Source organism: Rhyacophila brunnea, unplaced genomic scaffold, assembly GCF_057557595.1.
Source record: "Rhyacophila brunnea isolate RB1 unplaced genomic scaffold, BYU_Rbru_1.0 scaffold_18, whole genome shotgun sequence".
Classification (NCBI taxonomy): domain Eukaryota; kingdom Metazoa; phylum Arthropoda; class Insecta; order Trichoptera; family Rhyacophilidae; genus Rhyacophila; species Rhyacophila brunnea.
The window spans coordinates 16069673-16095268 of record NW_028232837.1 but is presented as its reverse complement, the minus strand read 5'-3'; the positions used below and the strand labels follow the sequence as shown (position 1 = coordinate 16095268).

Below are 25596 nucleotides of genomic sequence, written 5' to 3'. Positions count from 1 at the left end.
TTAATACTACTTTTTATCTATAGTGACGACTTGAGTAGGTAAATATTTTTATTCATTTTTTAAATTACTAGTTATTATTAATAGGATGAAATCCAAATCCTATCATATATTATGAAATTAATTGTCTGTGTGTTTCCAGCATATTTCCTGCCCATATCTTCAACTGGGGGGAAGTTATTGAGATTCAATAATTACGTATTCAGCAAAGCGTCGAGTAACTCAAGTACGAATAAAATATGGTGGTGCTGTCGCTCGTATTATAGCAAAATTGATAAGTGCCATGCCAAACTTGTAACGCAAAATGATGACATCGTCGCATTACGGGGTCGACATAATCACTGAATGAAAATAGTAACTCAGTATTAAAAGGCGCGGTGAATAATTAAATGGTAAGACAGTGCTGATTCCGTTCATCCAACGATGATTAAGTCTATCGGCACAACGTCAACCTTATGCGCATCTCTATTCCAACTAATTAACTCCATAACATGTTATCGCTGTTTTTCTTGGAATATAATAACTCTGATAACTTATGGGTCAATTCTGTAAATAAGATGGTTATAAATTAACACTGATTAATTAACCTGCTGTGCGTACATAATTCTACTTACACTTATTTTTTTATAATACCATATAATACGTTTGATTAACCTAAAGTACGCCAATATTACGATAAGTAATTATTATTGCATTATAATATCGCGTTTATAATATATATTACATTTCTACACTTTACAAAAATTCATTGCCTTTGCATTTTTTTGAAAATATTTACGTGTGTTCATTGACATTTGACAGGTGACAAGTGTAACTCGACGCGCGGTACGGTAGCAATATCAGTTAGACCAGGATCCCATAGACTTTTCGTATACATAATATTCGGAACGCAATCTGACAATTGGAATAGGTTCCAGGGTTCACAAAGATATATAATGTCAATGTTTCCAGGCGATATTATTGGTCAATTTTTTTTATTGAGGTTTTAATTTTTTTTCTTATAACCCACCAAAAATTGTTCTGAGTTCTTCAATAAAACCAAGAACGAATCACGGATCGATTGAAAATGAAAATAGCAGGCAGTGCAATGTGTTCAAAATTATCGATTCTTAGGATCCTCCTTGGCTTAAATTATTTTATTTAGTAGCATTTCTTTATAGAATCACCCAGATTGGTTTATTTACTATATCTATGCATATGACATTAGTTTTAGTATTATGGTTAATCCATAAACAGTGTAGGTTGCAAACATAGGTAGGTAAATAAATGAAATAACGATAACCACACTAAGTACACATTTATAAAAAAAAAAAACAACAAATCAAGTGTTCAAACTGTTTTAAGTATCATGATCACAGTTTTTACAAACACTACTTACACATTTGCACCATGATATACATATCAAAGCCGATTTCTTATAACTACATAATAATGTACGGCAGTTAGAATTACATTTGCATGGTTCAACTAAATAAGTTGGTAGAGGTTCATTCGTCATTTGTCTTGGATACAAATTCTTTTCTCGTAACTCATAGCCAAGTTGTAGAAAATCAATAACCTCAAATAGTGGATCAGATAAGCTTTTCCACAAATAAACTTGTGCTGAAGAATTTTTGGTGGGTTATAAGAAAAAAAATTAAAACCTCAATAAAAAAAGTGACCACTAATATCGCCTGGCAACATCGACATTATATATCTTTGTGACCCATAAAACCTATTCTAATTGTCAGAATGCGTTCCGCATATTATGTATACGAAAAGTCTATGGGATCTTTAACTAGGTATTACTTTTCCAAATCGTCGCAACCCAAGATATAATTGAGGTCATCTATCTATACTATAGCAGAGCTATACCTTGGCTTCCTTGAGAAATATTTCATTTGACAGTGTTTATATCTCGAGATAGTTAACCCTTGGTAGCGTTATAGTGTTTTTATTTATTTTGGAGTTATGTTGGAATAGAATTGCTGATGTATTTAAAGTCAGGTGTTTCGGTGACAAATCGTCACTCATTCTTCTTCCACGCTCCACCAGTTTAATCATAAAATGTAATAAACATCAACCCCTTTGATTGAATTGCCATCATTAAAATTGCAATATAACTGAATTATAGATACGTTGACGTCAAACGCTTACGGATCTAGTACTTTATTTATAGTTATATATTTCCGTTGTTAATATTACAATTTTAGATTTAGAGGTCATCAGTACACCGAAACCGTGGTTTTGTACCGTTTGCCATACATATTTTATGATTTCTGTTCATGGACATATTATATTTGTATTATCCATATCCGTTTATATACTGTATACTTTACTATAGTATTATCAGAAATGATTAGTTTAGTATGGCACACAATTCAAATTCATTCGTTCTTTGGGTCGCCTATTTGTATGGATTGTTCAGTAAGGCTGCACTTACATACTCGGTAACCGTGTAATCGTTATCGCAACATCATTTGTGCGTGTCTAGATTATACTAAACGGGACTGAGACAACTGGACGCCAGAATAAGTGGGCGCCGCACTGTCAAATGAAAATGAAATAAATAGGCGTTCGTTTCGCTTCGATACAGAAAGTAGACGAGAAAGTTTCTTAGTAGTTTTAATCTATTTTGCTCTTGACACAATGTTTTTCTTGCGGATTGAGAATTATTATGCCTGACGCTTTATATAAAAATAAAAGAACTTTCTTCTTGTTGTAACTTAAATATAATATACAAAAAAATCATTATTTACGTATAAACTCTCACCAAGTTTTAAATACTATATAAATATTAAATATATTTTTAGTACGTATAATTCACGAGCGTCCGTTTATTTCGGAATTTCATTCAATTTCATAGAATTTCCGAATCGTCCTAAACCCGTACTATACAGTGTGTTATTTTAGATATATTGTGTCATAACAAACAGTGTGTGTAACTGGCCCTTAGAATAAAGCAAAATTACATGCCTATGTTAAAATGAATTTTTGTCATAAACTATAAATTATTTTTTATTATTTTTGACAATATTAATTGTTTATTTATTTTTGAAAAATAAAACATTTTCTATTACCATAATCTATTTTTTTTTCTTGCAATATTTTTCCATTCCCTACTGTAGTAGGTACTGCGTTTGACTGTCTTGTCTCCACTCGTCCCGGCGCAAATTCACTTAAGCTTATCGTAGTAACTATTGTTAATGACATGTATTAGTCACGAAGTGATCCGGCAATGCTAACGTATGCACTATGAAAATACACGATATTATGAGATGGCACCGTACGTCAGGTCTGATGAATTTAACATATTACGATTGGTTATACGTAGGTCTCGCGGAGTAATATTTTTATTGTAAGTAGTCCTGGCATGTTCAATAATTTATGTTTCGCTATCAAATTTAAAAGTAAATTAGAAAACATAATAGGTTACCAATATCATACCATACGAGTGCCGCTTATCAATATTTTGACACTAACTTTTGGTGTTTTATTTAAATTATGTTATAAAATAACCTCTGAAAATTGGATAAATAAACAAATGTATTTTTTTTAAATACATTATATTCATAATTTTTTTGAAATACGCCATTTCTTTTGGCATTCCCTAGTGGTCAAGCTACAACATACGGCCGTAGCCATAAATTGACAAACTAAAACTGAAGTAGGGAGTAAGATCATGTTAACGCGCGTGTTTGAACATGTACCTAACCGATTTTTTTTAAATGGTACATGTTCAAATACGCGAATGAAATCTTCAAATGTGTTAATCTTGCCCATTTTTTGAATAATAAATGCCTAATTCTTGTCAAATTTGGGATCACAGAGATTATCAATATATTTTTTTATCGTAAATATTTCACTAAGTATAATAATGTCGACATTAATTATACTGATGGTTTTATAAATGCGTTTAAAAATTAATAACTGTAAAAAAATCTTAATACCACTGCACATGCATGTACTGAAATATGACTATATTCTAAAACATCAGAGCGAGAGGTTTAAAATAATACTATTTTATGTAATAAAAATACTTTATGCAGTCATCAAATGTTTAAAATAAATATAAAGGATAATGAGGCTTCAAAATTATATAAATAGATTATATACAACGTTTAAGGAATGTCTAGTCTATACTTTGAAAATACAATAAAAGCTCCTACGCTGAGCATGTCCCCCCTTAAGATGTACAACATTCAAATTCACGTACCTATGTATCCTGAATGTGACTGTCCTAGGTCTACTATCCTTCGGCATGCACCCTCTGCCACTGATACATCCCTATCTTATAACCCCACTGTTTGCACATCATCCGGTTGATCGTCCAAAAAAAAATATTTTTAGTAATGCACAATATAATTTTTTAGCTAAATATATTAACAAACGCAATGGAAACCGACTGCTGTTGATAAACGGTTTTACATTTGTCCGAATGAATTCCAATAAAAAATCAAAGAAGAATTGGTGGAGCTGCAGTGCCTGTCACAACCAGATTAGATGCTTCTCCACCGCAGTCACCGTGAATGACACCATCGTCTCCATCCGAGATTGTCACAATCATCCTCCTCCGCAGTATCACATAACACCGGATGGCGCATATATTAAGATTTGATCAGTAGTATTGATTTCCCGAGAGATGACATACCTACGTATTATATTAATTTTTACGGTAGAGATGGAAAAACTCTATGTTCTGTTTCCAATAGTGTTAAGTATATTAGTGTATTGCACTGGAGAAGGGTGGAGGTAGGCTGTTAAAATCACTGTTGATATTTTAATTACCTTTTAATTACCACATTTACGTTAATTACATCTAGGGATTCCAATCCCGGGATCCCGAGCTATGTTCGATACCTATGAATCCCGGGATTGATAAACATAATCCCGAACCTTTCGGGATTGATTTTTTTATCAATTTTTATGTAAAATAAAATAAAAACGAAAATATAACAGAAAAAATACTTTTAATAACATATAACTACATTAGAAATAATCTGAGTTTGAATGGAGTTTGATTTATACCCATGTGTAAGTTGCCGATTCATTTCTGTTTTTCACATAAATTAATAAAAATGAGAAAGATTGGAAAAAAACAATGCTTCGCACTATTAACAAAGTTATTCCACCATGATCTCATACGTTTTACGGCCGTTTCATATTTGGCTGACTAATTAGATTTATGAAGCGAAAAGGCCATAAGTACACCATGATTTGCTTTACTATTTTAAATCTCGCTTACCCATTCATTAAGTCTTTACTATCAGAAACAGCAATCTCATATTAAATTCACATTATTATTTATATTACAATATTATTTACTCCATTAAACTTATGTATTTCCAAGATTGAACGTATACAATATTAACAATAAATATCTTAAATAGTATAAATTATACTAGATTTATTTTTGACCGATTCTATCAATGTTATTTTTAAATATAAAATTTTTATATTAACAAAGGAAGAAAATGCCAATTGTCAAATTGTAATCCCGAAATCCCGGGATCAGAATTTTGGCTCGGGATTATATTCTTACATCTAATGGCCAACTGCTCCAAAGCACTAAATGAGTTAAAATCTGCCATAAATAGTGCACACTAAACTGTGTCAGCCATACGTATTTGTTTTCATTGAAATAAGATAATAAAATATACCAAAACTATTGTGGATTCGTTTAGGCAAGGTTTAATTGATTTTTAAAAAATAACCACTACCATTTGTAAATTATTGTAGTCTTAGTTCAATAAAAGCCTATACATAGTGTGACTAACAAAGTTTAATGTGCACTATTTATGACGGATCTTAATAGCCTACCTCCGCCCTTCGTTACTGGTGTATTGCTAAACAAGGATATAATATTATATAAATGGACAATTTATGATAAGTGCAAAACTTTGGAATAATTTTAATATTTAATTTCTCCTTGTAAACGTAGAAAAAAATTGCAATGGTAGATATCATAAAAATAGCAAAAAAATACTACCATTATTCAAATTTTTATCAACCAAACAAATAAAACCAGTAGCTAACTGTAAATTTAACTCAAAATTACCAATTTGCATATCATAAATTGACCAAAGACCACAGGTATTCAAAAAACAAAAAAAAAAAAAAAATAATAACTATAATAAAATTAATCTCAGTACATAACATGTTTTATTATTTTGTCCGTGTTTCAATTTTTGAATATGATTTTATTTCAAAATGATTTGATTTATTATGGCGTATTGAAAATCTGTGCTATTAAAAATCTATCAACATTATAGAGATAGGCCAAATTCAATATTAAATTTATATTTTTTCTGAAAGGTCATAGTTATATTTTACTTTGTTCTGTTTTGTCATGTTCTGTTTTGTCATGGAACCCCAACGAATATACATACTAGCTTCTGCCCCCGGGTGGACCAATTATTTCTCTCGTATTCATGCCTTTGTTTATTGTTTCAGCTAAATATATAACACCAGGCGGTAGACGACTTCTGATGATTAACGGTTATACATTTTACCGAATGAGTTCTAACAAGAAATCTAACAAAGCTTGGTGGAGTTGCAGCTCTGTTTATACTATCCATAAATGTATTTCCACTGCGGTTACCGTAGATGACGTCATCATTTCAATCAGAGACATGCACAATCATCCCCCACCACGCTACCACATTACAGAAAATGGCTCATATGTTAAGATTTGATCAAAAGATTTCGAAAAGAGGTGGCACTATTTTCTTTCTATGTTTTTGTTTCCCATAAATAATAAGGCTGAAACAGATTGGAAACACGTTACGCCACACGATGAAATTATACACGCGTGGCATGTTTCAAATAATATGTTCCCACCCATGTATTAGTTATGTTTTATTATTAATATTATTATTATTAAACAATACGTCCGCCATCGCCAAATTAATTTTTTAAGGAAATTCAGGATTGACTGGACTAATCATGGGGTGGATATCATTATGTTTTTAATAGATATATGATAAATAATGTTTTTTCAAAATCTAATATTATTAGATATATGTAATATACCTAACTGATTACATGAATAAATATTTTAAAATGTACAAACAAAATATATATTATTTAAAATTGGACATCAACAAAAACTTTGTTAACATGTTGATTTGTGTTTATGTGAGTTGTCTCCCAAATTCAATCATGTGAGTCAGGTCCGATCTAAGAGTAGAGTAGAGTTGGACATATTTTTCCCAATCTGGCCTCGCGCCACTCGAAAAAATAATAAAACCTCAAGGAAAATGTTTGAATCAAATATTTGATTGTGAAACATTTCACAGTCCATTCAAGAAATATTAGAAAAAATGTAGATAGCTGAACCATGTTAAAGTCTTGGGTCCCAGCTGGGTTAACAACTTAATAAATCACATATGGTAAGTATGTAATTTAAGTTATCAGATCCACCTCAATTTGTTAAAACGAGAGCTTTTATGTCCAGGAAGATAAACCCATGTAAACACAATAAACCTTACACAATTTGGAAAGACATAAGAAACATACACATTAGAAATAATCTTTAAAAAATATTTAAATATGACGTGTCGGACAAGAGTCGAACCTGCGTCCATCGAATTCCAGTATATTTTACCAAGTTATTCATGTACGTACTAGGTACCTAATTTTTTATGACTACCTTAACTAATACTCATATAATATAGTGCTTTACAAAATTTGATAATTAACGACTGGCTTCTGTAGTTTGAATCAAGCACCAATTAGGTAATTATACACCTTGATTACTATTATATTAATATTTCACAAGACTTGACAATGGTACATACAAAATTTTACACATTGTCATTTTCAAGACTTGTTTTCTTATAGTTCTATTTTTGGTTGTTTCCAAATTAAGTATGTTCAATAAAGAAAATGTTACCTTCCCAAATCTTGTGAATTGTTTGTTCGAAAAAAGTAGTTTCTTACTACATAAAAGCATCACTGAATTTATTTGATCTAATCGATCTCGATTATTATTATTTTTCAGTTAAATACATATCATCGTCTGGTGGAAAACGGCTTTTAATGAAGAATGGTTATACATTTTACCGAGCGAACTCCAGCAAGAAGTCTAACAAAACTTGGTGGTGCTGCTCCTCTTATACTCAGCAGAACTGTCCTTCCACTGTGGTCACCATGAATGACACCATCATTACCGCCCGAGAAAGCCACAATCATCTTCCACCGCGGTATCACGTAACATCAGATGGGTCCTATATTAAGATTTGATTACAAGCATTGATTTCTAGAGAGATGACATACCTACATATTATGGTAATTATTACGCTAGAGTTGAAAAACTCCATGTTTTGTCTTTAATATTATGTATATAGGTGTATTGTTAAACAATGATATATTATAAATGGACTATTTATGATAAGTGCAAAACTTTGGAATAATTTTAACAGTTAATTTCTTGTAAGCGTTGAAAATAATTGCAATGAAAGATTTCATAAAATTAACCAAACAAAACCAGTTGCTAACTGTAAATTCAATTCAAAATTACCAATTTGCATATCATAAATTGACAAAAGACCACAGATATTCAAACATAATATTTTTTTATAAAAAATTATTATAATAAAATTAATTCCAGTACATTACATGTTTTATTATTTTGTCCGTGTTTCAATTTATGGAAATGATTTATTTCAAAATACAAAAAAAAATCATGAAGCGTAAGTTTAATTTAAAACATATAAGTAACTTACACTATATGTCTGCCCCAGGGATTAGTAGTGCATATACACAATATGAAGAGTTATCCCTGCGGTTACAATTGTACGTACCTACGCAGTTCGCCATATAGTCTGAATCAAGGTACCAATTAGGTAAGTATACACCTTGATTACTAGGCCGCACCAGGGTCTCTCCAAACTTTAGTCTACTTGCACTTAATAATCCAATAAACTTTTTTTCAATGAATATTTCACAAGACTTGACAATGGTACATAAAAAAATTTACACATGATTGTCATTTTCAAGATTTGTTTTCTTATAAGTAGTTCTTTTTTTGCGGTGTTTCCAAATTAAGTATGTACAATAAAGAAAATGTTACCTTCCCAAATCTTGTGAATTATTCGTTCGTAAAAAGTAGTTTCTTATTTTATAAAAACTTCATTGAATTTATTTGATCTAATCAATCTCGTTTGTTATTATTTTTCAGTTAAATACATATTGTCTGGTGGAAAACGGCTTTTGATGATGAACGGTTATACATTTTGCCGAAAGAACTCCAGCAAGAAGTCTAACAAAATTTGGTGGTGCTGCTCCTCTTATTCTCAGCAGAACTGTCCTTCCACTGTGGTCACCATGAATGACACTATCATTACCGCCCGAGAAAGCCACAATCATCTTCCACCGCGATATCACGTAACATCAGATGGGTCATATATTAAGATTTGATTACAAGCATTGATTTCGCGAGACATGACACACCTACATATTATGTTAATTATTACGGTATAGATTGAAAAACTCTATGTTTTGTTTTTAATATTATTATGTATATTGGTGTATTGTTATATTATAAACAATGATATATAATAAATTGACTATTTATGATGAGTGTAAAACTTTTGAATAATTTTAACAGTTAATTTCTTCTTGTAAACGTAGAAAAAAATTGCAATGATCGATTTCATAAAACTAACCATAAAATACTACAATTATTAAAATAGCTTTGATTAACCAAACAAAACCAGTTGCAAACTGTAAATTCAACTCAAAATTACAAATTTGCATATCATAAATTGACCAAAGACCACTGGTATTCAAACATAATAATATTTTTTTTATAAAAAATAATTATAATAAAGTTAATCCCAGTACATTACATGTTTCATTATTTTGTCCGTGTTTCAATTTATGGATATGATTTATTTAAAAATAGAAAAAATCATAAAGGGTAAGTTTAATTTAAAAAATATAAGCAACTTACTATGTCTGCCCCAGGGATTTGTAGTGCATATACCATACACAATATGAATAGTTATCCATACGGTTACAATTTTACGTACCCACGCAGTTCGCACTATATAACAGTTAATCGTGAAATGTTTCACTGGAAACAGATGGTCGTATACCATTAAGATCGCGTTGTTATTTATACTAACAAATTTACAGATCAAAAAAAATTGTTGAAGTACACGTATTAACACTAATAATAATTGTAACTACAGGCCCTGGGTGGTATTACATCGTGTGAAATGAACCATATGTAACTATTGTGTTTATTTTAATTAATACAACGTTTTCCCGACAATAATTTTCTGTCAATACGACGGTTAAAACAATTAATATGCGACACATATTATTACTTATTAAAATCACGAATTATAAAAAATATTTTGTTCATGGTTTTCAACCTACTTCTCGGTGAAATACCTACTGAAACAATGCCACCGATTTAAACAAAACTACACACACATACACCAAATGAACAACCAACGAACGTACTAACTTCTGCCCCCGGGTGGACCATTTATTTCTCTCTTATTCATGCCTTCACTTATTGTTTCAGCTAAATATATAACTCCAGGCATTGGTAAACGTCTTCTGATGATTAATGGTTATACATTTCGCCGAATGAGTTCTAACATGAAAACTACCAAAGCTTGGTGGAGTTGCAGCTCTGCTCGTTCTATCGATAAATGTATTTCCACTGCGGTTACCGCAGATGACGTCATCATTTCAATCAGGGACATGCACAATCATCCCCCACCACGCTACTACATTACAGAAAATGGCTCGTATGTTAAGATTTGATCAAGAGATTTTGGAAAGAGGTGGCACTATTTTCTTTCTATTTTTTTGTTTCACATGCTGAAACAGATTGGAAACACGTTACGCCACAAGATGAAATTACACACGCGTGGCATGTTTCAAATAATATGTTCCTACCCATGTATTGGTTATTTTTTTTAAATATTATTATTATTATACAATACTTCCACCATCGTTAACTTAATTTTTTTAAGTACAGTGGGAATTGAGTGAACTAATCACGGGGTGGATGGCATTATGTTTTTAATAGATATATGACAAATCATGTTTTTTTCAAAATGTAACATAATTATCTGTAATAAACCTGATTACATGAATAAATATTTGAAAATATATAGTATTTAAAATTGGACGTCAATGAAAACTTTGTTAACATATTTACATGTTCATTTGTGTTTATGTGAGTTGTCTCCCAATTTCAAGCATGTGAGTCAGGTCCGATTTTAGAGTAATTGGACATATTGTTTACAAATTACCACATTCTACCACTTGCTACAGATATTGTCTACTCGTTGTTCATTAGAATACTTTCTTCGCTTTGAATAATTTAGATCGTTTTATAATTATTTCAGCAAAATTCAGCAAGTATAAATGACTTTAAATTTAACAAAATAGAGCCAATAAAATGACACATAAAGTATATGGAAGGTGCAGCTGTTTCTTTAATAAAAAGTGCATTTCCACTGCAATTATCAATGATGTTATCTTTGCCAGAATTATTTTTTTAGCTAAATATATTACTAAACGCAATGGAAGCCGACTGCTGTTGATAAACGGTTTTACATTTGTCCGAATGAATTCCAATAAAAAATCAAAGAAAAATTGGTGGAGCTGCAGTACCTGTCACAACCAGATTAGATGCTTCTCCACCGCAGTCACCATGAATGACATCATCGTCACCATCCGAGAATGTCACAATCACCGTCCTACGCAGTATACCACATAACATCGTGTGGGTCATACCTATTTTTAAATTAAAATAGCACCAGTTGGATAATATTTTTTGCACCAAATATTTTTATAAAATAAAATTATATCTCTTACCTACTCAGGTTTACGGAGTGTCTCTTAAAAAACGAAATTACACTAATTTGTTCGTAGCATTCATCTATAGTCGCCTACAACATTTTAATGACCACTCCAGTGTGTTGCTCTCCTGGTGATGTTAATCATGCCAGATTGAACTAGCACGAACCATGTAAAAGTCTTGGGTCCCAGCTGGGTTAGCAACTTAATAAATCAATTATGGTATGTATGTAATTTAAGATATCAGATTCACCTCAATTTGTTAAAACGAGAGCTTTTTATGTCTAGGAAGATAAACCCATGTAAACACTATAAAGCTCAACAATTTGGAAACACATAAGAAACATCATATCATACACATTAGAAATAATATATTAAAAAAAAAAAAAAAAAAAAAAATTACGTGCCAGACAAGACTCGAACTTGCATCCATCGAATTCCAGTATGTTTTATTCATGTACGCACTAGGTACCTACCTAAGTTATTACAACTACCTTAACTAATACTCATATAACGTAGTGCTTTACAAAATTTGATAATATTAACAACTGTCTTCTATAGTTTGAATCAAGGCACCAATTAGGTAATCATACACCTGCACCACGGTCTCTCCAAACTTTAGTCTACTTGCACTTAATAATCTATTAAACTATTTTTTCAATGAATATTTGACAAGATGTATACATAATGTTATATACATAATTTGACACACTGTCATTTTCAAGATTTGTTTTCTTATAGTTATATTTTTGCGGTGTTTCCAAATTAAGTATGTTCAATAAAGAAAATATTACCTTCCCAAATCTTGTAAATTATTCGTTCGTAAAAAGTAGTTTCTTACTTTATAAAAACTTCGTTGAATTTATTTGATCTCGATTATTATTTTTTTTTCAGTTAAATACATATCATTGTCTGGTGGAAAACGGCTTTTGATGATGAACGGTTATACATTTTACCGAACTAACACCAGCAAGAAGTCCAACAAAATTTGGTGGTGCTGCTCCTCTTATTCTCAGCAGAACTGTCCTTCCACTGTGGTCACCATGAATGACACTATCATTATCGCCCGAGTAAGCCACAATCATTTTCCACCGCGGTATCACGTAACATCAGATGGGTCCTATATTAAGATTTGATTACAACCATTGATATCGCGAGAAATGACATACCTACATATTATGGTAATTATTATTGTAGAGATTGAAAAACTCTACGTTTTGTTTTGAATATTATTATGTATATTGGTGTATTGTTAAACAATGATATATATTATAAATGGATGGATAAGTGCAAAACTTGAGAATAATTTAAACAGTTAATTTCTTCTTGTAAACGTAGAAAAAAATTGCAATGATAGATTTCATAAAACTAACAATAAAATGCTACAATTATTCATATAGCTTTGATTAACCAAACAAAACCAGTTGCTAACTGTAAATTTAACTCCAAATTACCAATTTGCATATCATAAATTGACCAAAGACCACAGATATTCAAACATAATATTTTTTTATAAAATTAATAAAAAAAACTATAATAAAGTTAATCCCAGTACATTACATGTTTTATTATTTTGTCTGTGTTTCAATTTATGGATATGATTTATTTCAAAATAGAAAAAAATCATGAAGCGTAATTTTAATTTAAGAAATATAAGTAACTATGTATGCCCCAGGGATTAGTAGTGCATATTATATACAATATTAAGAGTTATCCCTACGGTTACAATTGTACGTACCTACGCATTCCAATTTATAACAGTTAATCGTGAACTGTTTTACTGGAAACAGATGGTCGTATACCATTAATATCGCGTTGTTATTTATATTAACAAATTTACAGATCAAAAAAAAAATGTTGAAGAATACGTATAAATACTAATAATTGTAACTACAGGCCTTGGGTCGTATTACATCGTGTGGAATTAACCATATATAACTATTGTGTTTATTTTAATTAATAGAACGTTTTCCCGACAATAAGTTTCTGACAATACTAAGGTTAAAACAATTAAAATGCGACACATATTATTACTTATTAAAATCAAGGATTATAAAAAATATTTTGTTCATGGTTGTCAACCTACTTCTCGGTGAAATACTCCACGAATAACGCGATGTCAATGCTATACAGCGATCTATTTCCTTTTACGACCGCTCACGGTGAAATATGATGCGAAAAACTGCGTATTTCGGCCACGTATCCCAATAGTCTTGTTACGCAGCGTAGTTTTTAACCCTTCGATCAACCCACAGAAACAATGCCACCGATTAAAAAATAACTATACGCACATACACCAAACACGCAACCAACAAACATACATACTAGTTTCTGCCCCCGGGTGGACCAATTATTTCTCTCTTATTAATGCCTTCACTTATTGTTTCAGCTAAATATATAACACCAGGCGTTGGTAAACGTCTTCTGATGATTAACGGTTATACATTTCACCGAATGAGTTCTAACAAGAAAACTAATAAAACTTGGTGGAGTTGCAGCTCTGTTCATACTATCCATAAATGTACTTCCACTGCGGTTACCGCAGATGACGTCATCATTTCAATCAGAGACATGCACAATCATCCCCCACCACGCTACCACATTACAGAAAATGGCTCGTATGTTAAGATTTGATCAAGAGATTTCGGAAAGAGGTGGCACTATTTTCTTTCTATTTTTTGTTTCACATAAATAATATTAAGGCTGAAACAGATTGGAATCACGCCACGCCACACGATGAAATTCCACAAGCGTGGCGTTTTTCCAATATGTTCCCACCCCTTTTGGTTATTTATTATTATTAGTAGTAGTATTATTATTATTCAATACTTCCCACTGTTGTCAACTTGATTTTTGAAATGACAGTCGGAATTGACTGGACTAATCACGGGGTAAATGGCATTATGTTTTTAATAGATTTATGACAAATAATGTTTTTTCAAAATGTAATATTATTATCTGTAATGTATCTAACTGGTTACATGAATAAATATTTGTTTCAATAAATCAATTTGTTGGAATCCAAACATGTTCATATGGGCTTATGTCTGTTGTATCCCAAATTCAATCATCTGAGTGAGGTCCGATCTTAGAGTAATTGGACACATTGAACCCAATCGGGTCTCGCGCCACGTGAAAAAGTAATAAAACCACAAGAGAATAATTTTAATCAAATATTTGATTGTGAAACATTTCACAGTCTACTGCAATCAGAAATTTGAAGAACATTGGAGTCATTTTTTAATTATTTAGCAAGTACACAAACAAATGGAAAGCGTTTATATGATAAACGGCTTTAAATTTACCAAAATAGGGCCAACAAAATGAAACACAAGGTATTCGGAAAGTGTAGCTGTTTCTTTAACCAAGATTGCATTTTCACTGCAATTAACAATAATTATGTTTTTTTTGCCATTAGATAATGTCGCAATCACCCTCCTACACATTACCACATAACATCTTGTGGGTTATACCTATTTTAAAATTTAACATAACCCCAGTTGGGTAATATTATTTAAAATTCTTTGATCTGAAAATAATAATGAAAATATTATATTTAATTAGTACAGATTGTCTCTTAAAAAAACAAAATTACACTGAACTCTTTGTGATTACAATAATATTTACCCTATAGTTGCCTACAACATTTTAAAGACCACTCCGGTGTGTTGCTCTCCTGGTGATGTTAATCATGCCAGATTGAACTAGCACGAACCATGTTAAAGTCTTGGGTCCCAGCTGGGTTAGCAACTTAATAAATCAGATATGGTTGGTATGTAATTTAAGTTATCAGATTCACCGCAATTTGTTAAAACGAGAGCTTTTATGTCGAGGATGATAAACCCACATAAATACTAAAAAGCTTGCACAATTTGGAAAGACATAAGAAACGTACACATTAGAAATAATATTTTTTTTTTAAATTAAAAAATATGACGTGTCGGACAAGACTCGAACTTGCATCTATCGAATTCCAGTATATTTTACCAAGTTATTCATGTACGCACTAGGTACCTACCTAATTTATTATGTCTACCTTAACTAATACTCATATAACTTAGAGCCGAGCCACACCGGGCGACTCTGGTCTCGAGACCAGTCGCGCAACTGGTCTTCCTGGGTGATTTACTCGGGCGACTTGCAGGCGACCAGAGAGGCAGCCAATAATAATAATAATAATAATGAATGTACACGCAAGTATGCAAAAATACGTTCTATCCGCGGCGTGGCTGCCGGCGACTGGTCGCCCAGTGTGGCAGCGCTCAATACATAGTTATATTGTTTTCATACATCGCTACCGATCGCCCGACCAGAGAGACTAAGGCCCTCCTCCCACGGCGCAACTGAAATCTGACAGAACTGGTTTGTGAAGGATCTCATAAACTGGCCAATGTGATGCTTCGCACACGGCGCTACTGAAACTCAGTTGAATTAATAATCACATAACCTCAAACTGTCAAACTGGACTATCAGCTGTGTTGTACAAAACACGCGCGCTTATTAGGCTATTTTAATTTAAGTTAATATTTAACAAACAATGTCTTCGAGCGGGTCAAGCGACGAGGAGACTTTGGTTTTGCATCAATACAACAGATACAGGAGTCAAAATAAAAGAAAATATTGGATTCATCCTTATATAGAAAGGAACATAAACTGCAGACTATTTGTTGCTGCAAAGGAACTGCAAGAAACCGATTCCAAATTTCTGGCTTTCTATAGAATGTCCAAGAAAAGCTACCTCGAGCTTGTTAAGATCATCACTCCTGCTATTCAAAAAGAAAATACAAACATGCTCGCTTCGCTCATCTTGTACTTTTGAGTTTTGACGTCTCTGATTGTTTCGGTTTTTACGATATGACGCTAGCGGCTTTACGAAGTGCTACCAATTTTGGTAAGAAAATATGATTTTTCACCGAAATCTAATGATGTTGGTACCACTGTTTTACGGTGACTGGAAACTTCAGAGACCGCGCGACTAGCATGTCGCATCTCTTCGCGACCGTTTTGAAGCTGAGAGATTCCGGTCTCGCCGTCAGCGAGCCGCCATTGAAATACATTAGCTAGATACTGGCTGGAATTTTAGTTTCAGTTCGGGAGACCAGACCGAGCGCAGGAACGAGATTTTACTGGTCGCCCGACTTTATTGCTTGCGCGACTACTGGGCGACCAGTTGTGGCATGCTCCATATAACTGCATGCATCGGTCTGGTCTCGGCGACTGGTCTGCCGACCAGAGTCGCCCGGTGTGGCTCGGCACTTAGTGCTTTACATAATTTGATATTATTAACAACTGGCTTCTGTAGTTTGAATCAAGGCACCAATTAGGTAATCATGCACCTTGATTAATAGGCCGCACCAGAGTCTCTCCAAACTTTAGTCTACTTGCACTTAATAATCTATTAAACTATTTTTTCAATGAATATTTGACAAGATGTATACATAATGTTATATACATAATTTGACACACTGTCATTTTCAAGATTTGTTTTCTTATAGTTATATTTTTGCGGTGTTTCCAAATTAAGTATGTTCAATAAAGAAAATATTACCTTCCCAAATCTTGTAAATTATTCGTTCGTAAAAAGTAGTTTCTTACTTTATAAAAACTTCGTTGAATTTATTTGATCTCGATTATTATTTTTTTTTCAGTTAAATACATATCATTGTCTGGTGGAAAACGGCTTTTGATGATGAACGGTTATACATTTTACCGAACTAACACCAGCAAGAAGTCCAACAAAATTTGGTGGTGCTGCTCCTCTTATTCTCAGCAGAACTGTCCTTCCACTGCGGTCACCATGAATGACACTATCATTACCGCCCGAGAAAGCCACAATCATCTTCCACCGCGGTATCACGTAACATCAGATGGGTCATATATTAAGATTTGATTACAAGCATTGATTTTGCGAGAAATGACATACCTACATATTATGGTAATTTACAGTAGAGATTGAAAAATCTACGTTTTGTTTTTAATATTATAATGTATATTGGTGTATTGTTATACAATGATATATATTATAAATGGATGGATAAGTGCAAAACTTTAGAATAATTTAAACAGTTAATTTCTTCTTGTATACGTAGAAAAAAATTACAATGATAGATTTCATAAAACTAACAATTAAATACTACAATTATTCATATAGCTTTGATTAACCAAACAAAACCAGTTGCTAACTGTAAATTTAACTCCAAATTACCAATTTGCATATCATAAATTGACCAAAGACCACAGATATTCAAACATAATATTTTTTTATAAAATTAATAAAAAAAACTATAATAAAGTTAATCCCAGTACATTACATGTTTTATTATTTTGTCTGTGTTTCAATTTATGGATATGATTTATTTCAAAATAGAAAAAAATCATGAAGCGTAATTTTAATTTAAGAAATATAAGTAACTATGTATGCCCCAGGGATTAGTAGTGCATATTATATACAATATTAAGAGTTATCCCTACGGTTACAATTGTACGTACCTACGCATTCCAATTTATAACAGTTAATCGTGAACTGTTTTACTGGAAACAGATGGTCGTATACCATTAAGATCGCGTTGTTATTTATATTAACAAATTTACAGATCAAAAAAAAAATGTTGAAGAATACGTATAAATACTAATAATTGTAACTACAGGCCTTGGGTTGTATTACATCGTGTGGAATGAACCACATATAACTATTGTGTTTATTTTAATTAATACAACGTTTTCCCGACAATAAGTTTCTGATAATACTACGGTTAAAACAATTAAAATGCGACACATATTATTACTTATTAAATCGCGGATTATTAATAATATTTTGATCATGGTTTTGAATATACTTACAACCTACTTCACCGTGAAATACTCCACGAATAACGCGATCTCAATGCTATACAGCGATCTATTTCCTTTACAATCGCTCACGGCGAAATATGATGCGAAAAACTGCGTATTTCGGCCACGTATCCCAATAGTCTTGTTACGCAGCGTAGTTTTCAGCCCTTCAAATCAAATCAAATCAAATTCAAATCAAATTTATTTATTTTACATATAATGAACATAACAAATTACAAATTCAAAACGTTCACGACATGACATAAAATAAGTGTTAATACATAATTTTTAGCTAACCGGCAACCGTGGAGTTTCCACTCTCGACACCCATTCTTTTATGAATGAGTGAAGTGGCCAGTTATCCGCCCTCAAAACAGTGTCCGTGACATCAGAAGGGATACCTACCTTGAAGGATGCGTAGTCCCCCCTTGATTTAATTTTCACGACTGTGAAATCAGCGGTACGTAACTTATTTAAATAGGTTAAAACATCAGCCGTTGTTGTATCTCTGTGAAGCGGGCAGATGTGATACTGCTTCACAACAGTTTTCGCTCGTCCAGCGAGGTTTCCCCGAACCGCGACACGCCGCTTCCGTGCAACGGTGGCCCATCCATCAACAATCCTAGGCGTAGGTAAATCTTCAGCTGGTTTCGGTTGTGAGGCCTCGTGTGACGATGAGGAGTCCTCTTCTGGGGCGACTGCTGGAATAACCCCGAGTGCAGGATAATTTTCTATTTTTGTTTTAATTTTCGATTGCGACCGTGTCGTCCTCGCATAAGTTGGTGGCGGTGTCGATCTCGGTGCCGGCACAGGAGGCGAGAGCGAGAAGCAAACAGTGTCGTTCGCTCGCTCGTTCGCTAGTGCACGCGCTGCCGGTGTAGGCGATGTCGCTGGCAACGGTACGTCTACTACAATTGCACTGGGCTTAATTGCACTTTTAAATGACACTGATTTATTTTTATAAATTTGGTGATCAGTTAGAATTTTTTCAATTGATTCTACCTTTTTTAACAAAATGTCAATCATTTCAGACTGCTGTCTTATAACACACAACAAATCCACATTTTCCATGGTATTACCGATGTTTTTAGACATTGTAATTCAGTTTTATAAGTAAATTATTGAATTTAAACTTAGAGCGCAGACTTGCACGTCTTGTCAGAATAGCGGCGTAAACGACCAACGACCTTCGACCAACCTAGAGCAGTGGTTCCCAAAGTTGACTGGGCTGCGACCCATCTAACAAAAATTTACAATCTTGGGACCCACCTCTTAGCTGTCTTAGAGAAAAGAGGGCATAACTATTGGTAATGCTCGGATTCCCTAGTGGCGAGTCGTGGAACTACTCAATGCTGTCTTATTTGTTCTAATTGAAATTAAAAAAATATTTTTAAAAAGTGTTACCAATATGAATGAAAGACTGTTGAAATAAGAAACACAACTTAAATAAAAAAAAAAAAAAACTTAAATACCTACACCTACAAGGTTTTTTTACAAAGTTATTTCAATGGGAAGGATGTATTTTTTTCTTATTTTTCTTCATTACAGTTTTAGCATCAACTTCAACTTTAGTTACTTTTAATCGCAGTGAGTTTGATATATCCAATTTATTTCGGTATTTAGTTTTAATGTTAACCATAGCCGAAAATCCGACCTCGCATAGATATGAGGTAGTAAAGAGGAGGACTTTCATAGCGTCATCGAACAGGCAAGGATAATTATCAGCAACTAAGAGCCAGAATTTCGTTAACTGTTTACGATTGAAAGTATTTTTCAGTGACGTATCTTCTGATAAATCAATGAGTTCTTCACTTGCTTTTGTTGACATACTAGTTGGTAAGTCGTCTTGAAATGGGTTACAAATCCAACGCAACGAATCAAACTTTTTCATCTCTTCCCCAAAATAGTCGTCAAAGTTATTTATTAACAGTAATAAATGTCTGGAAATTTCAGACAGTACGTTCATCTTAGGCTGCACTTGGTTTTCAATAATAAAAGTTTCCAAGTGTTTCAAAACAATCTCTCAATACAACTTTTCCACAACATAAGCTTTTTCATGAACGCTCGAATTTTATCGTGGACTGCAAAAAAATCCTATTTTTTTTTTAAATTCATGCATACAGTGGCGAGGGCCCACTCAATATTCGCTCGCGACCCATAGTTTGGGAAACCATAACCTACAGGAACAATGCCACCGATTAAAAATTAACTATACACACATACACCAAACACACAACCAACGAACATATATACTAGTTTCTGCCCCCGGGTGGACCAATTATTTCTCTCTTATTAATGCCTTCACTTATTGTTTCAGCTAAATATATAACACCAGGCGTTGGTAAACGTCTTCTGATGATTAACGGTTATACATTTCACCGAATGAGTTCTAACAAGAAAACTAACAAAACTTGGTGGAGTTGCAGCTCTGTTCATACTATCCATAAATGTACTTCCACTGCGGTTACCGCAGATGACGTCATCATTACAATCAGAGACATGCACAATCATCCCCCACCACGCTACCACATTACAGAAAATGGCTCGTATGTTAAGATTTGATCAAAAGATTTCGGAAAAAGGTGACACTATTTTCTTTCTATTTTTTGTTTCACATAAATAATATTAAGGCTGAAACAGATTGGAATCACGCCACGCTACACGATGAAATTACACAAGCGTGGCGTTTTTCCAATATTTTCCCACCTCTTTTGGTTATTTATTATTATTATTATTAGTAGTATTATTATTATCCAATACATCCCACTGTTTTCAACTTTATTTTTGAATGGACAGTCGGAATTGACTGGACTAATCACAGGGTAAATGGCATTATGTTTTTAATAGATTTATGACAAATAATGTTTTTTCAAAATGTAATATTATTATCTGTATTGTATCTAACTGATTACATGAATAAATATTTGTTTCAATGAATCAATTTGTTGGAATCAAAACATGTTCATTTGGGCTTATGTCTGTTATATCCCAAACTCAATCATGTGAGTGAGGTCCGACCTTAGGCATAAAGCCCACCAAAAAAGCGCTCGACGCGCTCACTACTGAGTAGGCCCCCTCCCACCCGCGCATTACCCTTTACCTATGTAATAAGGGCCCCAAGAAGCACAACATAATTATTATTATCAGCGTCTCTCATAACAAAGCAATAAAAATATTATATTATTTCGGGGCTTGTAATTAATATTCACGATGACATTATTCTACCAGCGAAATATCGGACACGCAATAAAATTAAACAATGAGTTCTCTGTTATTAAATAATGGCTTCTCGCCCGTCGATCGACGACGCTTCCAGAGCGTGATTTTGCTCGCCGCGTTCAATGAATAGACTGCATTGTATTTTCGTTCATTCGTATCGCCGAGAAGCCAAAAAACGATGACTCATGGGGTGGGCGCGCATAATGCGTCGTCAAATCCAGTGTGCGCTGGCGTATTTGATTACGTTGTATTTTCGATGATTTACGCGCCACTTGTGAAATTTTGCGCGAGAGCCCCACTTGCTGCGTTAAGTGGGTTTTACGCCTTAGAGTAATTGGACTTATTTAACCCAATCGGGTTTCGCGCCACGTGAAAAAGTAATAAAACCACAAGAGAATAGTTTCAATCAAATATTTGATTTTGAAACATTTCAGTCTACTACAATCAAAAGTCTGAAAAAATTGGAGTCATTTTTTAATTATTTCAGCAAGTACACATACGTTTCTATGATAAACGGTTTTAAATTTACCAAAATATGGCCAACAAAATGAAACATAAGGTATTCGGAAAGTGTCGCTGTTTCTTTAACCAAGATTGCATTTTCACTGCAATTACCAATAATTAAGTTATTTTTGCCATTAGATAATGTCACAATCACCCTCCTACACATTACCACATAACATCTTGTGGGTTATACCTATTTTAAATTTAACATAGCCCCAGTTGGGTAATATTTTTTGCACCAAATATTTTTATAAAATAAAATAATATCTTTTACTCAGATTTTATTTAAAATGCTTTGATCGGAAAATAATAAAGAAAATATATTTTATTAGTACAGATTGTCTCTTAAAAAAATACACTAAACTGTTTGTGATTACAATAATATTTACCCTATAGTTGCCTACAACATTTTAAAGACCACTCCGGTGTGTTGCTCTCCTGGTGATGTTAATCATGCCAGATTAAACGAGCACGAACCATGTTAAAGTCTTGGGTCCTAGCTGGGTTAACAACTTAATAAATCAGATATGATTGGTATGTAATTTAAGTTATCAGATTCACCCCAATTTGTTAAAACGAGAGCTTTTATGTCGAGGAAGATAAACCCACATAAACACTAAAAAGCTTACACAATTTGGAAAGACATAAGAAACATACACAGTAGAAATAATGTATTTTTTTTTTAAATTAAAAAATATGACGTGTCGGACAAGACTCGAACTTGCATCTATCGAATTCCAGTATATTTTACCAAGTTATTCATGTACGCACTAGGTGCCTACCTAATTTATTATGACTACCTTAACTAATACTCATATAACTTAGTGCTTTACAAAATTTCATATCATTAACAACAGGCTTCTGTAGTTTGAATGAAGGTACCAATTAGGTAATTATACACCTTGATTACTAGGCCGCACCAGAGTCTCTCCAATCTTTAGTCTACTTGCACTTAATATAATAATCTAATAAACTTTTTTTCAATGAATATTTTAAAGACTTGACAATGTTACATACATAATTTGACACATTGTTATATTCAAGATTTGTTTTCTTAACGTTATATTTTTGCGGTGTTTCCTAATTAAGGATGTTCAACAAAGAAAATGTTACCTTCCCAAATCTTGTGAATTATTCGTTCGAGAAAAGTAGTTTCTTACTATATAAAAGCTTCACTGATTAAATTTGATCTAATCGATCTCGATTATTATTATTTTTCAGTTAAATACATATCATCGTCTGGTAGAAAACCGCTTTTGATGATGAACGGTTATACATTTTACCGAACTAACTCCAGCAAAAAGTCTAACAAAATTTGGTGGTGCTGCTCCTCTTATATTCAGCAGAACTGTCCTTCCACTGTGGTCACCATGAATGACACTATCATTACCGCCCGAGAAAGCCACAATCATCTTCCACCGCGGTATCACGTAACATCAGATGGGTCATATATTAAGATTTAATGCTGCTGTAGAAGAGATGGCAGTACGAGTAGTTAAAACAGCATTGCAGCAGGTGGTTAAATAAAATAAAAACACTTTGTACTGTTCAGTTTATATATTATAAAACCATTTAATTGGTTACATTGAAATAAGGATATATTTTAGTGCAAATTACTTATTAGAAACGCACTAATTAACATTGCGGGAGAGAAGCCGTGGTAATATTTTGTATGTATTTTTCACTGAGGGAGGAACCCTCTTCTTTATAAAATCATTATTTTGATACTCTGTATGTCATCATATGTATATGTACTGAATAAATAATTTTTTTCATTACTATCTACTTAATATTTGTTTAATCACGTTGATATTAACAGGTAGTTCCTTTAAAATATTTTGACTGGTCCAAAAAAATACCCAATTTCCCACCAGTCGTCGTTCTTGTACTCATAATTAATGATTTTGTTAATTTTTATAGAGGCGAAAGCACTCACCCGGAAAGTGAAAGTCGTGAGTTCTACCTACAAAATTAGTACCTACCGTTTCAAATATTTGTTCCTAATTTTGTGTTGAAATGTATATTTTAATTTAGTTGGAACTTCACTCAATGTTTTAAAATACCTTCATTTCGACGCCGTAATCCGATTGGCTTAAAGAACAATAAAACGTGATTATAAAATATTTTTCTATAGCTACCGATAACTGTCATATGTTTGGAGTAGGTACCGAATTCGACAACCGTCACTTTGGATTTAGGCACGCGGAGACGGTCGTTGGAGAAGATCCATACCCACCCTTGGTTATCGGTCTCCTGGTGATAGTATTGTATTAGCTTCAAGTATGTTAAATGCCTGGATGATTTGTTAGCAAAATGTGTCTCACCATTCAAATTATCATATTACTAGCCCGCTGAACGCTATTCAGCCATTTTTTTCTGACCGTACTTCTAGCTCCAAAAACAAATGTATTGCCAATAAAATCGCGGGATACCCGCGTAAGAAGTTTCTACCCAACTTGCCACAACACGTTCAAAAGAGGTTTAAGAAATTCGAAAAAAGAGTAAAACAATGCGATGTTTAGAGATGTATGTTGGGCATGAGACAGGGATCAAAAATGAATATTCAGGTACCTAAGGGAAAACAGTGTTAGACATAATGCCAAGTGTACATTTTTTAATAATACTAGTAATTTTACAATAGATAGATTAAGTCGCCATTATTATTGAGTGACCTAAGCGAATGGTGTGAAGTATGCATATAAAAATACGTATTGGAAGATTTAATACATTGAGGTTAAGTCATTTGCTAATTTATTGTATTATTGTTTTCAAATGTTGCCTGTCTTCTCTTCATAACATATATTTTTTGATATTTATTTCTATAGTTTATTTTTCTTTCTCTTATAAGTCTGTTTCTTGTAATCATTACATTATAATATGTTTGTCTTGATTTAACTGTCTGTCAGTCTATCTGTAACGCAGCGCATCACATAAACACAGACACTCACTCTGCACCAAAGCTGTCGCATTCCACTGCATTATAATTAACAGTGATGGCGCAATCGGACCCGCGGTAGTTCTCTCTTGCGACTGTCACTCTAGCAAGATAAATCTCACATAAAATTCACCGGCTCTATCGAAATAAATACCTACTACCATATATTAGTATTCAAATAATATAATATATTATATTAATATTCGTAACTATTTTTTAGCGAGATACATAACACCAGCTACTGGAAAACGGCTTCTAATGATAAATGGTTTTACATTCTACCGAACGAGCACCAATAATAAGAA

The 25596-nt window shown here is 32.9% G+C and overlaps 1 protein-coding gene and 1 long non-coding RNA gene across 2 annotated transcripts in view; one reads left to right on the top strand and one right to left on the bottom strand.

Annotated features, from left to right (window-relative positions):
• LOC147073254 (uncharacterized) overlaps positions 1-25596 on the bottom strand; it is a 781660-nt gene that overhangs the window by 592535 nt on the left and 163529 nt on the right. The gene's annotated exons all lie outside the window — the stretch shown is intronic.
• On the top strand, positions 20951-24134 carry LOC147073258 (uncharacterized). Its single transcript, XR_015070443.1, has 2 exons — positions 20951-21215; positions 23578-24134. It is a non-coding gene; the product is annotated as an uncharacterized LOC147073258 (long non-coding RNA).